Here is a 12434-nt window from a genome sequence, read left to right as displayed (position 1 = left end):
GTGTGTGTGTGTGTGTGTGTGTACCAGAGATTTCAACCTAACTTAGTTTAGACATTTGAGTGAATTTTGCATCTCACAAAATTCTGAGGCAGGGTGGGCTTTGGTGACTCAGTGTCAGGACTTTTACCATTCTTTTTCCATATTCCTTGGCTCTACCTTTTACTGAATCAGTGTTACTGTAATCCTGGCTGCGCTTGTGGTGGCAAGATAGCTGTGAACAGCTTCTAGGGCTACGTGATTCTTCATGTTCAGGGAGAGAGAGGCCTCTTCCAATGTGCACTTGAAAGAACCAGAAAACCCTCACACTCATCTTCTGTAATTGCGTTGCTCCAAATAGAGTCAAGTGCCCACTCCAGAGCCACTTACAAGGCCAGAAGTTGGGATTATTGATTGGCCTGGGCTTGAGTTCTATCTTCCACCCCTAGCGCAAGGGTGCCGTTATTTCCCTCCAGGCTTATTGGAGATATGGACACAGGAACATACATTAGGGTAGTTATCATGAAAAGGGGTATAGATATTGGGCAAGAAACTCCATGTCTACCACAGCTCCCAAATCCATACCTCCAACCCAACCTCTGAGTTCCAAACTACTAAATTGAATTGCCTATTCAGTATCTCCACATGAATATCTTACATGCACCTCAAGGCAACATAGCCAAAATAGATCTCTTGAGCCACTTCTCCACTCATCTGTTCCTCCTTCAGTCTTCCCTCCTCAGGAAATGGCATCGACCATTCACCCAGTTGCTTAAGCCAAAAGTTCCAACCATCTCATACCATTCTCTTCATACACTTAGCTCCAGCTGTCAGAGATGTGCAAACCACAGCAACTCCATCTTGAATAGGGTCTGGGTAAAATAAAGCTGAAACTTATTGGGCTGCATTCCCATGAGGTTAGGCGTTCTTAGTCACAGGATGAGATAGGAAGTTGGCACAAGATACAAGTCACAAAGACCCTACTGATAAAACAGGATGAAGCTGGCCAAACCCCACCAAAACCAAGATGTCATGAAAGTGCCCTCTGGTCATCCTCATGGCTCATTATATGCTAATTATAATGCATTAGCATACCAAAAGACAGTCCCACCAGTGCCATGACAGTTTATAAATGTCATGGCAAAGTCAGGAAGTTACCCTATATGGTCTAAGAGGGGAGGAACCCTCAGTTCTGTGAATTGCCTAACCCTGTCTCAGAAAACTCACCAGTAACCTACATCTTGTTTAACATATAATCAAGAAATAACAGACCTGGCCCAGTGGCTCATGCCTATAATCCCAGCACTTTGGGAGGCCGAGGTGGGCAGATCACCTGAGGTCAAGAGTTTGAGACCAGTCTGGCCAACATGGTGAAACCCTGTCTCTACAAAAAATACAAAGATTAACCAGGCATGTGGTGCATGCCTGTAATCCCAGCTACATGGGAGGCTGAGGCAGGAGAATCCCTTGAACCCAGGAGGTGGAGGTTGCACTGAGCCAAGATCACGACATTGCACTCCAGCCTGGGCAACAAGAGTGAAACTCCATCTAAAAAAACCCAAACAAACAACAAAACAAATTAACAAACCAACAAAACTGTTCGTATACTCAGTTTAGCAACCCATGCTGCTGCTCTGCTGGTGGAGTTGCCATTCTTTTGTTTCTCTACTTCTGTAATAAACTTGCTTTCACTTTATTCTATGGACTTGCTCTGAATTCCTTCTTGCCCGAGGTCAAAGAACCCTCTCTTGGGTTACTTTCTAGTAACACAGCCACACTGGCATTCTTTTTTTTTTTTTGAGACGGAGTCTCTGTTGCCCAGGATGGAGTGCAGTGGTGCAATCTTGGCTCACTGCAAGCCCTGCCTCCCGGGTTCATGCCATTCTCCTGCCTCAGCCTCCTGAGTAGCTGGGACTACAGGCACCCGCCACCGTGCCCAGATAATTTTTTGTATTTTTAGTAGAGACGGGGTTTCACCATGTTAGTCAGGATGGTCTCAATCTCCTGACCTCGTGATCTGCCCACCTCGGCCTCCCAAAGTGCTGGGATTACATGTGTGAGCCACCACGCCCTGCCCACACTGGCATTCTTTTGGTACCAAGCACTGTTCCCACCACAGGGCCTTTGCGTTCGCAGTTCCCTCTGTCTGATGTGCTCTATCCTTAGAACTTCACTTGGAAAGCTCCTTCTGGTTATTTAGGCTTTTACTCCAATATCATCTTTCCCGGGCATCCCATCCAAACTAGGGTCCCAGCCTATCCCCCACCTGTTACTGTGCATCACACCCTATCACTCTGTTTCAGTTTCTTAGAACTTATCACTATGTCAAATGATCTTGCCGATTCACTGTTTGCTTGTTTGTTATCTTTCCCCTGTTTAGAATGAAAGATCCATGCCAGCAAAGACCTTGTCTGTCTTTGAGTCTAGCTCTGTTGCCCAGGCTGGAGTGCAGTGGCATGGTCTCGGCTCACTGCAATCTCCACCTCTTGGGTTCAAGCGATTCTCCTACCTCAGCTTCCTGACTAGCTAGGATTACGGGCGCCCACCACCACACCCAGCTAATGTTTGTATTTTTAGTAGAGACAGGATTTCACTGTGTTGGCCAGGCTGGTCTTGAACTCCTGACCTCGTGTTCCACCTGCCTTGGCCTCCCAAAGTGCTGGGATTACAAGCATGATCCACTGTACCCGGCTGTCTGTCTTGTTCACTCTGTGCCCAGTGGATCTATGCAAAGACCATGGTGTAAATGCTGTCCCCTGGTGTTGTGAAACATAGCAGCCCTGACTATCTTCCAGCACCTAGGTAGGCCAAGTACATGGAAAATGCTCAATAAATGGATAAATGGATGGATGTATGGGTGAATGAGTAGCGGGGTGGGTGGGTGGATGGGCTGGTGGGTGTGTGGATGGATGGATGGAGTCCTTACGTATAATCCTGCCTGAGAGTAGAAAGACTCTATGGGCTGTAGGCTGGTTGGGGCAGAGATGTGCGCTGGAACTAGAACTTCATATGTTATCTTTCCTCTATCGTTTCTCTCCTCAGGTTGAAAAAAAGAGTTCTAGCTTTGAAATCTCTAATATTTTCACCTATTCATTCCTGTAATCCCATGTGACTACCCATCCAATGATGCATTTTTTTGTTTGTTTTTTTGAGACAGAGTCTCACTCACTTTGTTGCCCAGGCCAGAGTCCAGTGGCAGGATCTCGGCTCACTGCAACCTCTGCTTCCCCCGAGTTCAAGCAATTCTCTTGCCTCAGCCTGCCAAGAAACTGGGATTACAGGTGCATGCCACCACGCCTGGCTGATTTTTTTTCTTTGTATTTTGAGTGGAAACAGGGTTTTACCACGTTGGCCAGGCTGGTCTCGAACTCCTGACTTCAAGTAATATGCCTGCCTTGGCCTCTCAAAGTGCTGGGATTACAGGTATGAGGCACCACGCCTGGCCTCCAATGTTGCATTCTGACCTCACACCTCATCCTACCCTGGCCTAGACAGGCCACTTGCTACTCATGACTCTGCCTTAAAAAGTGTTGAAGAAGTAGCATCCAAGAACTAAAATAATAACTATTATTATAATAGCCAACATCTGTACAGCACCTCAAATGTTGCAAGGTATTATTTGCATAGGTTATCTCAACTATGCATCACAATGAACCTGGTGCTATGTTCATTATTATTACATCACAGAGGCTTAAATGGGCCCTTACAGATGACCTAGTCCAGGGATACTTGGCTCTTGCATGTTAATGTATCAGCCAACACCTCTCCTGTGCATCTATGGCAGACATCATTAATCCATCAAGGCACTCTCCTGTTTAGCCCAGTCCCAGCTTCAGAGCTCTTCTCAGCATTGTGACCCAGACAGTGGCTACCCATCAACCAGACTGCCGCACAGGACAGAAAGTATTTTCCCACTGGGCTAGTCCATGTCCTTCATTTTGTATGTATGGGAAATGGGGCCTGGAGATGCTACCCAGCGAATTAGTGACAAAGCCAGGGCTTTCTCTTTCAGAACCCTGGACTCTTGGTCCATGTCAGAGGTCTTTCAACTCACCCCTGAATGTGGTTCAAGATGATTGGAATTCTGATATAACTGGGCATTGGAGCTTTTAAAGGTCCCCAGGAGACCCTAATGTGCAAACATGGTTGAAAACTACTGAGGCTTTCTACCTCTATTAACAATATTGACCATATTTTCCTGACATTAAGAATCATCCGGGGCCACTCATTAAATACAATGTACATTTGTAAATGTATAGACCTAAATACAAGGTACATTTGTAAATGTGCAGACCTCTCCCCTGAAAAATCTGAGTCAGAAGGTCTAGACTGGAGCCCACGAAGCTGCAATGTCATAAACATCCCAGGTGATTCTGATCATCAGGGAAGTTGGGCAATACAGTTCCAAACAGGCCCAGCTGGGACTCTCTGCAAAACCCAAGAATAAGGGCAATCAGCTACTACTGAGTACTGGAAGGCAAGGATGATCTGGGTTTTATCTTTTTAAATAGCTGCAAAGACTCGTGTCCATTTACCAAGCAGTTGCCTTTTCTTTTTTCAGTCTAGATTATTACATAATCCATCTCGAGAATTTAGAAGAATAATATCGCCCTCGTGCCTGGCTTATGTAGAAAAAGGGACAGCAAGGAGACAGATAAAGTGGAGCGTGGAGAGAAGGATGAAATGAAAATTATTTGTCTATTTTAGACAAGCAATTTTCTCTAATGTTCTGTTCTCTCGTTTGGTTGTTCTAGTGAGAGCTCAAGGACCTTTTAAGGTGGAACGAATCTGGGGGTTGCTCTTGCGGGAGGCAGTTAGCCTTGGGTACCTGAAAATATGGCTAGGAAAAGCTGGGAACAGAGCCCAGGAGGAACCAAGGGTCCAATGACAACACCTGGGCCCAGAGACCCCACTGCACACCCCACCTGGCCCTGGAAGGGAGAGGACAGATAAAATTCGGAGATTTCATCATGTCAGACGTGGAGTTGGGTTCTTTCCACCTGCATGAAAATACTGCAAAGTACTCATAATATCTCCATTTTACAGATGAGCAAACTGAGGCTCAGAGAAATTATACTGTCTTTGGCTTCATCTAGGGACTTCTCATTCTAGAAGGAAAAAAACACAATTTAATCCAAAACCCTCAAAACTACCAAGAAGAGCCAGGTGCACAGGAACACTGGGGTGAGAATATGCTTGGCATTTTAAAAATGGAAACTAGAGTCATTTTTTTCATGCATGCATATTAATGGACAGAAGCTGCCTAGAAAATTGTAAATACAGATTCCCCACTGAAATTTATTTGTCCTTGAGTTAATGCTAAAGTAAGTGACAAATCCAAAGCATGAAAGAAATGGGTCTGGATTTAAGAAGGGGCCAGGAATATACACCAAAAGCCTTAAAAATGTGCATAACCTCTGGCCAAGCAATTTCACCTCTAGGAATTTCTCCTCCTGAAATAGCTGGGTAAGTGGGCAAAGAAGTCTTTACAAGGCAACATTGTTTATGGCTTTGAAAAACTGGAAACAACATAGTTGTCCAACAATTGACTTAATAAATATAGCATATTCATACCGGCAAATGCCACATAACCATGAAAAATGATGTTAGGTCTGCTGACACAGAAAGCAGTTCATCACACCTATGCTGTGTGAGAAAAGCCTGTGTCGGAGAAGTATGTGTGATATGATCATGGCTGTGTTAAAAACAAATAAACAATACTCCAGTAGTGATCAATTATCAGATATCAGATTATTAGAAATAGATCAGATATATAGCAAGACTTCAGCAGTGGCTTAGCAGATTATTATTTCTATATAGATATAGGTAGGATGAGAGATCACTTCTGTTTGTTGCTTTTTTTTTTTTCCTTCAGGAAACATGTGTCACTTGAGTAATTAAATAAAAGCTTAAAAAGTCTTTCAAAGGAAAATGTTCCCAAGATCCTGCAAAACTGACTGTTGTCAGTGGTTTCTCCAGAAAGAAACTGCTGAACTGGGCCATGGGAAGGGGGCTTGCTTACGCCACTGGTGAAGGGGAGGCAGAGGACAAACAAACCTGGAGGATGAGAAGGGGCTGGGGACATCAATAGCAGGGGTCCAGGCCAGAAAATGATCAGGGAGGCATGGGGGCTCATATACAACCATCACCCACCTCCCTCCCACAGCCAGGTTACAAGCCACAGGTCCTGCCCTGGACGCTGGTCCCTGGCCAACTCATGGCAGGTGGAGTTCGGCACCTTCCATACCCCATCCTTAGCACGTACAGTAAGTCCTCAGTTAACGTCCTCAATAGGTTCTTGGAAACTGTGACTTTGAGCAAAATGATGTATAATGAAATCAATTATTAAGGAAATGACACGGGACGAAACGACATTATTGAGAACCTGCTGTATGTCATTTTGCTGAAAGTTGCAGTTTCCAAGAGCCCATCGAGAGGACGTTGAGGACTTCCTGCATGTGGACCTATGGAGGCTGAGAGGCCTCTCGGTAAGAAATCAGAAACCTTGAACCACATCCACAGCTGGGGACATTCCTGCTGAGAATGTCTGACCACCTTGGAGAGGGTGGGGTGGGTGGAGAATGGGGGTTCCTGGGAAGAAGTGATGAGGTAAGGGACATTCAGCATAGGGAGCTCCCCTCAGAAACCAGCCTGGGTGCTGTTGGTGAGGGTGGTCCTGTTGTCTGTAGTGGCTGTTCTTTCAGGCAGAGAACAAAATCCTAAATCATGAGGCTGCTGGCTCTGGCTGGGCAGTGGGTCTGCATTCAGGGGACAGCATGTGTTTGTGTGTGTGTGTCTGTGTGTGTGTGTGTGCAAGCACGTGTGTGTGGGCGCATATGCACTGGCATGCATGTGTAACACTCAGGACCCAGAAAAAGGCCAAGCTACTGCTACCACTGTCCCTTAAAGATTGCAAATGCTGGCCAGGCATGGTGGCTTATGCTGGTAATCCCAGCACTTTGTGAGGCTGAGGTGGGTGGATCATGAGGTCAAGAGATTGAGACCATCCTGGCCAACATGGTGAAACTCCGCCTCTACTAAAAAAAAAAAAAAAAAATTAGCCTGGCGTGTTGGCACATGCCTATAGTCCCAGCTACTCGGGAGGCTGAGGCAGGAGAATTGCTTGAACCTGAGAGGCAGAGATTTCAGTGAGCCGAGATTGCACCACTGCACTCCAGCCTGGGTGACAGAGTGAGAATCCGTCTCAAAAAGAAAAAAAAAGGCCAGGCGCAGTGGCTCAAACCTGTAATCCCAGCACTTTGGGAGGCTGAGGTGGGGGAATCACCTGAGGTCAGGAGTTCTAGATGAGCCTAGCCAACATGGTGAAACCCTGTCTCTAATAAAAACACAAAAATTAGCTGGGCATGGTGGCACACACCTGTAGTCCCAGCTACTCGGGAGGCTGAGGCAGGAGAATGGCGTGAACCCAGGAGGCAGAGCTTGCAGTGAGCCGAGATCACGCCACTACACTCCAGCCTGGGCGACAGAGCGAGACTCCTTCTCAAAAAAAAAAAAAAAAAAAAGATTGCAAACACTTGTTGCTAGGGTGATCAGTCAGCAACCCACAGACCTTGGTGGCCCTTGCAGAAGCCCACGTGGAAAGTGAGGCCAACAGAGGTAGCTGTGTCTCAGAGTCACCAAGGAAGTGGCACTCACTGGGCAGAAGGGGCAGAGGAGGCCAGGCAGGTGGCCTGAGATGAGCAGGAGTGGTGTCTATCCTACCCTTGAGCCAGCCACTTTCTATTCTTGAGCCATCCAGTGTCCAATCGCTGCTGTCATAAACAACTGTAAATTTCATAACTTAATACAACACACGTTTACTCTCTTATGGTTCTGGAGAAGAAGTCCTCACACCAAGGTGCTGGCAGTGCTGTGTTCCTTGTGGACACTCTAGGGGAGAATCTGTTTCCTTGCCTTTTCCAACTTCTAGAAGCCACCTGTTGCCTTGGCTCCTGGCCCTTTCCTTGCATCTCACTGACCCTTGCCTTCTCTCCCTCTGCTTCTGCCACCATGTCACGGCCTCTGACTCTGACCCTCCTGCCTCCCTCTTATAAAGGCCCTGGGAGCAGAAGTAGGGGCCTAGGGTGAGCAGGCTTTGGTCATTAATATTAACTGGTCATTCAAACTCACAGATTAGTGAAGCTTAAGAATGCTTAGGGTTTGATACCGATGGGGAAACTGAGGCCCAAAGGGAGTTAGGGATCTGTCCAAGGCTGCAGGGCTAGTTTTCCAGCTTTCCTCCATGCTGCCTGTCTGTTAAACTCAACTGACATTAGAAAAAGAAGAATATTGTTGTCTGTGGTTGCTGTTCTTTAAGGCAGAGGACAAAATCCACCAGATTATTTTTCAGGGTTTGCTTTGCACCTGAAGGCCCTAGAGCCCCCGAGTGTCATTAGTGCAGGAACTTGCTGTGCCTCTGGGCTCTTTGAAAGGTTCTTGCCTTGCTGGGGCCTCCATCCAGGGAACATGGAGGACTGGAGTGGGGTAGGGAGGGTGGACTGGGGCCAGAGGCACCCAGTGCTGCCACGTAGAGCAGTGGCAAACAATCGGTCCTCTGAGGCTGCCTGGCGGCTGTTGGTCACCCTTTGGCTATTTTTTTTTTTTTTTTTTGAGACGGAGTCTCACTCTGTGGCTCAGGCTGGAGTGCAGCAGTGTGATCTCAGCTCACTGCAACCTCGCCTCCCAGGCTCATGTGATCCTCCCGCCTCAGCCTCCCAAGTAGCTGGGATTACATGTGTGTGCCACCACGCCCACCCGGCAATTTTTGTATTTTCAGTAGAGATGGGGTTTCACCATGTTGGCCAGGCTGGTCTCCAACTCTTGACCTCAAGTGATTCACCCACCTCGGTCTCCCAAAGTGCTGGGATTACAGGTGTGAGCCACCGTGCCCAACCACCCTTTGGCTATTTCCAAGGAAGGAATGTCATCCTCTGGCCTCGATTGGGGGTGGGTTCTGGGGGTGAAAGGAAAGCACTTGGAACCTACTCACTAAGAAAAAATTTCTCACAGATCATTGATGTTTTGCAGAACCGACATGTGTGCATGTTTGGGCGGTGAGTGGAAGTGGGGAGGGGACTAAATGCTTAAGTTTGCTTTTCTTTCTAGAGCCAGCCAATTTCTCGCTGACATCAGAACACCTGGGTTTTAGTCCTGCCCCTGGTTCTCCCTCAATATGATTCTAAGTGAGCCTTGTGACTCCTCTGGGCCTCAGTTTACCCATCTGTAGAATCAAATGGCAAAATGGGCCAGGTGTGGTGGCTCACGCTTGTAACCCCAGCACTTTGGGAGGCCGAGGCAGGTGGATCACCCGAGGACGGGACTTCAAGACCAGCCAGGCCAACATGGCGAAATTCTGTCTCTAAAATACAAAATACCCTGACTAAAAATACAAAAATTAGCTGGGTGTGGTGGTGTATGTTTGTAATCTCAGCTACTCGAGAGGCTGAGGCAGGAGAATCACCTGAACCTGGAGGCAGAGGTTACAGTGAGCTGAGATTGCACCACTGCACTCCACCCTGGGTGACAGAGTGACACTCTGTCTCAGAAAAAAGAAAAAAAAGAAAAGAATGGATAACCTCCTAGGTGCCCTCTGGGATTCCAGGACTTGGCCAGCTCCTGCTTGGGTGCTTACCACAACCTCCCTGCTGGGCTCCCACTGCCTTCCTGTGCTCCTGGGGTCTCAAACCCACCTGCTCACTGGAACCAAATCCCCCTGACCACATTTGGGCTTTGCTCTCCGTCATGCTCCAAAAATGCCCAGCCTGGTGCCCAGCCCTCAGCAGGCCCAGCCCCATGAACTGGTAGGGAATGACTCAAAGCCTCCCAGAAGGAAGAGGTCAGCGAGCCCCCAGCACAGGGACTGAGCAAGGATTCTCTGTGCACCGGAGGGAAGCCCCTCTGTCTGGCTCCGTTCTGCAGGAGAACTGCAGAATCCCAGGAAACCAGTTAAGGAGCCAGCAGCAGCCACTAAGTCAGATAATGAGTACTTGGGTTTTTCCAGCCCTGTTTACCTTGTGTTAAGTACACAAAAATGATGTCATGTGTGGCACAGCAGACAGGGTCTCTCTGGGCCTGGACTCTGGCCTCATCAGGGGCTCTCCCTCTCCTCACGCGGGTCACCCCAATCCTCACCGGTATGGGTGGGCCTTGGGGAGGGGGCATCAAGGCCACATCAGAGTTCTCAGTTCTCTCCCAGCCTCCCATTTACTCCACTGCCCCCACCTCCCCAAGTTCAGCTGCTGCCATCTGTCAGCAGGAAGACTGCCCCAGCCTCAGCCAGCCCTCCTGCCACCACCCTATCTCCTCCACCTTTACCCCAGCCTGCAAAGCAGCACCCTGCCTGAAACCCTTGACTGACTCTAATTTTGCGCTCAGAAGAAAGCTTGGCCTGCCCTGAGGCCCTCGAGATCTGCCCCCCATCTCCTACCTTGGAATACTTCCCCCACACCCTGTGACTCCACGCTTTACCCCCTCCACCCTCTGGAGCTCATAGCATGTTCTCGAAGCTTTACCTCCCCTCCTCGAGATCTTCATCCCTTGGGACCCCTTTTCTGCTCACACTGACTGTACTCCTACTCATCCTCCTTTCCTCAAGGGAGCCCTTCAGAGCCAACCCCTCCCCTACCACATTCCCTCCTATGTTCCCTCAGGGGGTCCTGCCCACAAGAGGAAAGCCACTGACATGTAGAGACTGCCAGACCTGCAAACTTTGCAAGACTCAGGAAGGGCCCTGGGGTTTGCTAATTACCTTAGGAAGAGATGTGGTGGGGTAGGAAGGAAGGGTGAGAACTTTGGCTGGGGAGGTAGGGAAGGCTTCCCATAGGAGGAGGTGAAGGGGATGAGCCAAGGACTGCAGAAGAGGCCAGAAGGGGCCCTCTGGAGCTCCAGGCAGTGAGACCTCATCTTGTGTCAACTCCAATTGCCTCCCCCACCTCCTTCGTCCCTCCCATTCTGCCTGGCTTTGGAATAATGGCCTGAGCCTTTCAGTAAAGGCTGACCAGGTGCTCCCAGCTTCCTCAGGGCCAGTGAAGATGGGCGAACAGGGCCAGGTGGGGCAGGAGGGGTAACCTGCCCCTTGGTAGCAGCACGCATGGTAGACCAGCGGGCAGTCACAGCAGCCCTGGAGACTGGGCAGATCTGGGCCACAGGAGGGAACGCAGGGCTGGGGAGGCTGCCCTGTGGAATGCAAAGGAAGGCATGAGGGTTTCTCCCCTGTCTCCTGATGTGGAGGGCAGATCTGCAATATCCACTGTGGCCCCAGGCTGGTCTCCTCTGAACTGGCCCCAGTGGACTCAGTTGGAAAGGCCTCCTGTTCAGGAAATTGGTTCTCTCCTGACATGAGGACTGAAGGCCTGGAGTTCCCCGTCGGGCAGCCTTTCAGGAAGAAGTGTCCCCCTATCCTCATTCTTTGAGTACCTGCCCCTTGTGCAGACCCAATGCAGCAGAGCACCCAGTAGAGCACCCAGCAGGGCTGCTGCCTGCAAGAGGCCAAGTCTGGGGATGGGGAGCCTCTGCGGACCCATGGGGTAGCTAGTCTACTGAGCACTTGCTTGGTGCCGAGCTCCATCTAAGCTGGGGTCTAGGGTCACAGGAGTGAGACTCCCTTCCTGACCTGCAGGGACACCCTGTCCAGGGCAGGAAACAAACACAAGAATCCTTCATGCTTCATGCACACTCAACTGAGGACAGAGGTCAACCATGTAGACGGGCACTCCAACAGAGATGGCATCAGATTCACAATGGCCAAAGCCATCTCAGTTCCCCTCACAGCTCCTCTGTGATGGGAAGGTAGCTGACATTTTATAACACTTATGCACAGAGGGCACACTTGTGCACGCACCCAAAGCCAGGCAAGTGCCTTAACCACTCTTGACCTCACTTTTGACTTCTGCTAAATGGGCTTATGTTGTGAAGCTGTTGTGAGACTGGATGCAGGAATGGATGTGACAGGGCTCACCTCTCAGTAGGTATCCAGTGTTAGCTTCCTAAGCACAAGCAGCCGTCTTGGTGTGGGGCAAGATGGCAGGTGGGGACAGGGGTCTCTGACAGATGAAGTTGGGACCCCAATGCACAAAGAGTGGGGTGAGTTGTCTGGGGACAAACTTCAGGATGCCAGGCTCTGGGCATTGCCTTTACCTTACTTCTTCCCCCTGCAGGGTCAGGGAGGTCCCCATCCTGCCCTCCCTTCTAGGCTCATGACAGACCAAGCCACCCCATGTCCACCAGCCTGTTGCTCAGTTGACGGGTCATAAAGCCACATGAGCTCACTGTTCCGGCCTGTCCCAGCCTTGACCATTCTGCAGTGGAAGAGCTGCTCCTAACCTGGAAATCCCCCCCTCCCCCAGCAGGCAGAGGGAGCAGCGCGATGCCTCCCTCGTCCTAGCTCCTGACTCGCTGGCAGCGGCAGCCACTTCCCCTGGCCAGGCTGGGCCAACAGTTGCGCTGCCTATAAATAGAAG

At 49.4% G+C, this 12434-nt stretch overlaps 1 long non-coding RNA gene across 2 annotated transcripts in view; it reads right to left on the bottom strand.

The window, feature by feature from the left end:
- Positions 1 to 12150, bottom strand: part of LOC131384444 (uncharacterized) — a 92636-nt gene extending 80486 nt beyond the window's left edge. For both annotated transcript variants that reach the window (XR_009215290.1, XR_009215289.1), the window contains exon 1: positions 11933 to 12150. This is a non-coding gene — a long non-coding RNA (uncharacterized LOC131384444). The remainder of the gene's footprint in view (positions 1 to 11932) is intronic.
- Between the last annotated feature and the right edge of the window lie 284 nt (positions 12151 to 12434).

The sequence above is a fragment of the Hylobates moloch genome, unplaced genomic scaffold (assembly GCF_009828535.3).
Source record: "Hylobates moloch isolate HMO894 unplaced genomic scaffold, HMol_V3 SCAFFOLD_10, whole genome shotgun sequence".
Taxonomy (NCBI): Eukaryota; Metazoa; Chordata; class Mammalia; order Primates; family Hylobatidae; genus Hylobates; species Hylobates moloch.
This window is presented reverse-complemented; position numbering and strand designations above follow the sequence as displayed.